The sequence below is a fragment of the Tauraco erythrolophus genome, chromosome 4, assembly GCF_009769465.1.
Source record: "Tauraco erythrolophus isolate bTauEry1 chromosome 4, bTauEry1.pri, whole genome shotgun sequence".
Classification (NCBI taxonomy): domain Eukaryota; kingdom Metazoa; phylum Chordata; class Aves; order Musophagiformes; family Musophagidae; genus Tauraco; species Tauraco erythrolophus.
Window position 1 is genome coordinate 9246825 of NC_141468.1, and position 3875 is coordinate 9250699.

The following is a 3875-nucleotide window of genomic DNA, read 5'->3' on the forward strand; positions in this document are numbered from 1 at the left end:
GGCAGGCTGGTCGGATACAAGGGTCTCGTCTTTCTTGGGAAACGGACAGGCTGGTCAAATGACTCGAGTTAGTCCCTCTCTCTGTCCTCTATTGACTCAACATTGTGCCTCATTGTGACACTTCGATTCACACAGTCATTCTGAAGGTCAGTGCAGAGGATATAGCTTCAGTCTCCTCTGGTTCAGGAGCTTGCAAACCACTGCTCTCTGTAGATTGGTGCCTCTAATCTCCCCAGGTGGAGGTCACTTGACCAACTCTTCATCTCTTCAGAAGTTCCCTTTGGGGTTCACTATAAGTATTTTTGGAACAACCCATCCAGGCTGCTTACCTGACTACATGAGGGACAAGGGCTGCCAATCCAGTCGAGGTCAGGGAAGGAAGGAGAACTTGGGCCAGGACTGTCTTTCTGTGCAAACGCACATTGTTCTTGTGACTTCTAAAGTAAATATCTATCTGGTAAGGTACTCAACAAGCATGTTTTAACAAGCATGTAAATATCTATCTAGCTGAGATGCGCACACTTTCATTACAGTTCTCATGATGAAATCACTTTGACATTTTGTTTGAAAGCTGGAGAGGGACTTTTCACAAGGGCCTGTAGTGATAGGAAAAAGGATAATGGCTTTAAACTGAAAAAGAGTAAATTTCTACTAGATCTAAGGAAGAAATTCTTCACTCCAAGGGTGGTGAGGCGCTGGAACAGGTTGCCTAGAGAAATTGTGGATGCCCCATCCCTGGAAGTGTTCAAGGCCAGGTGTCCCTGCCAATAGCAGGGGAGTTGGAACTAGATGGTCTTTCAGATCCCTTCCAACCTAAACATTCTATGATTCTTTTTTTTCTTTTATGTGTTCTTATATCCTGCTACACTCCCTTCTAAAAACTAATGACCCAGACACTCTCCTCCTGAGCTACGATAAATGAAAGGGAACAAATAAACAGAAAATCTCTACATCTCCCTTAGAGCCAGTGCATCCTGCAGATAGCTCCCAGTGGCTGTTATTAGCCCTAATGGAAAGCAGCTGAGCCCAGCACAGCTACATTAGTCTTCACTGAGCAGGTACTTGGGCGTGAAAGAGGATGTGTTTGTAACTATTCCTTCTGTGTTACAAGTATAGGATATTTAACCATGTAGCTTAACTTTGGTGCCATAGAAATAAGAAGGTAAATTTGTCGCTGCATGAGGAATTTCTCCTTTCCCCTAAAAATACATGTATAATGTGTGCAACTCTGACAGATTTATTTACTGGCATCTAATATAGGCTAATTATCTAGGCTATGCTTATACATGGGGAAGATACAAAGTTAGCTCTAGGATAAAACTTACTTCATCTTTACATTGGCACCTAGCATAGGTATGAAAACTCATTGTCTAAGGTGCCTTCCTCTTGCCACTGCTTGTAGGAAAACTAAGAACTTGATTCTTGCTTTGGCAGCACATATACTAAAATGGAACTATACAGAGAAGATTAGCATGGCCCTTTTGCAAGAAATCCAAAGCATTTGATACTGTCCCACATGACATCCTTGTCTCTAAACTGGAGAGACATGGTTTTGACAGATGGACCACTCAGTGGATAAGGAATTGGCTGTGTGGTCGAACTCAAAGAATTGTGATCAACGGTTCAATGTCCAGTGGAGGCAAGTGACAAGTGGTGTTCCTCAGGGGTCAGTACTGGGGCCAGTGCTATTTAACATCTTTGTTGGAGACATGGACAGTGGGATCGAGTGTACCCTCAGCAAGTTTGCAGATGACACCAAGTTGTGTGGTGTTGTGGACACGCTGGAGGGAAGGGATGCCATCCAGAGAGACCTTGACAGGCTGGAGAGGTGGGCCTGTGTGAACCTCATGAAGTTCAACAAGGCCAAGTGCAAGGTCCTGCATGTAGGTTGGGGCAATCCCAAGCACAAACACAGGCTGGGTGGAGAATGGATTGAGAGCAGCCCTGAGGAAAAGGACTTGGAGTGCTGGTGGATGAGAAGCTCAACATGAGCCGGCAATGTGCGCTGGCAGCCCAGAAAGCCAACCGTATCCTGGGCTGCATCAAAAGAGTGTGGCCAGCAGGTTGAGGGAGGTGATTCTGCCCCTCTACTCCACTCTCGTGCGACCCCACCTGGAATACTGTGTGCAGCTCTGGAGTCCCCAGTACAAGAAAGACATGGAGCTGCTGGAGCGAGTCAAGTTCTTGTTGTCAAGTGAGTCAAGGTGTTCAAGGCCAGGTTGGATGAGGCTTTGGGCAACCTGGTGTAGTGGAGGGTTTCCCTGCCCATGGCAGGGGGGTTGGAACTAGATGATCTTTGAGGTCCCTTCCAAATCTAACCATTCTAAGATTCTATGATTCATCTTATCTCTATTAAGTGTCAGATTAGAGGTGAGAGGAGCTCTTCCCCTAAAAATACTTATTTTTCCAGTGATGACTGCAAAAGAAGAGTGATTCACTTCTAGTTAGATATACTCCACCCTATTTGTATGAATTCAGTTAGACTGAAGTTATGCAAAATTAATCTATTTGAGATCATTGTGCTTCAAGATTGCATTAAATTCCAGTTGTTATGAGGTCTCTTCACTTTGTTTCTGGACTGTTTTTGGTCTTTGTATGCATGCTGCATATCAGATTAGGCCTTTATTCTTTACTGGGATTTTGAGTTACAATCCCCATACAAATAATAATAGAGACATTACTATGGTGAAATGTGAGGGTGCAGCTTGCTTTCTTGCTATAGAGAATTCTTGCTACCAAGACCATAAAAAGCATAGTCACATTGGATCAGACCAACAGTCCATCTCCTGTCTCAAACAATGGCCAAGAGAAGATACATCCTAGAAAAGCATAAGAACTGGGCAAACAGTGTTGTCACCTGTTACACTCCCCAAGGCCAAATAGTTTTAGTCCAGGCAATTTAAGAGCTAAGTTTCATTTCCAAACAAATTTCAAACCTTGCTGGAGGTCAAAGTTTAACTTTGAGCTGGATCTCTGTTAAAAGTCAATTCCATCTGACCAAGGTATAAGTAGATATGTGTTCATTTTCCATAAGCAACAGAAAGTGGCTTGATGCACAGGTTACTTTATGGCTCCCCACATGTCAGAAGGATGTCTATGAGGGGGAGATGGAAACACATTAACTGTGTTAACCTGGTTGGTTATCTGAATTTGATTGGGTCAGTATACTGGAGGATCAGATAGACCTAAACTTTGTGCAATATTTTATCTCCTGCACATAATGCTTTAAAGCTCAGAAAGTCATTAAACTCCAAGCTGACACAGGGAATGCCTAGTGGGATTAACCTTCAAAAACTAATTACCAAAGAGATCAACAAAAGGCAGCCTGCATCACTACTGTTGTGACAGCATACCAGAGGAATGAGTGGTGTCAGCAAATGTTGATTAAAAGGATTTGACTCTCTGGAGACCCTTTCTTATGTAGACACAGGTTTTCTAAATGTTTAGGAGGCCGGTCACCAGTGGGGTTCCCCAGGGCTCAGTGCTGGGTCCAGTTCTGTTTAACATCTTTATCAATGACCTCGATGAGGGGATTGAATGTACCCTCAGTAAATTTGCGGACGACACCAAGCTGGGAGGCTGTGTTGATCTGCTCGAGGGTAGGGAGGCTCTTCAGAGGGATTTGAACAGACTGGATCGTTGGGCTGAGGCCAATGGCATGAGCTTTAATAAGGCCAAGTGCAGAGTCCTTCACTTGGGGTATAAAAACCCCAAGCATCGCTATAGGCTCGGGGAGGAGTGGCTGGAGAGCTGCCTGGCGGAGAAGGACCTGGGGGTGTTGGTTGACTACCGGCTTGATATGAGCCAGCAGTGTGCCCAGGTGGCCAAAAAGGCTAATGGGATACTGGCATGTATCAAGAATAGTGTGACCAGCA

At 44.6% G+C, this 3875-nt stretch overlaps 1 pseudogene; it reads left to right on the top strand.

The window, feature by feature from the left end:
- The first annotated feature begins 1422 nt into the window (after positions 1–1422).
- Positions 1423–1521, top strand: LOC147528816 (U6 spliceosomal RNA; annotated as a pseudogene).
- The last annotated feature ends 2354 nt before the right edge of the window (positions 1522–3875 follow it).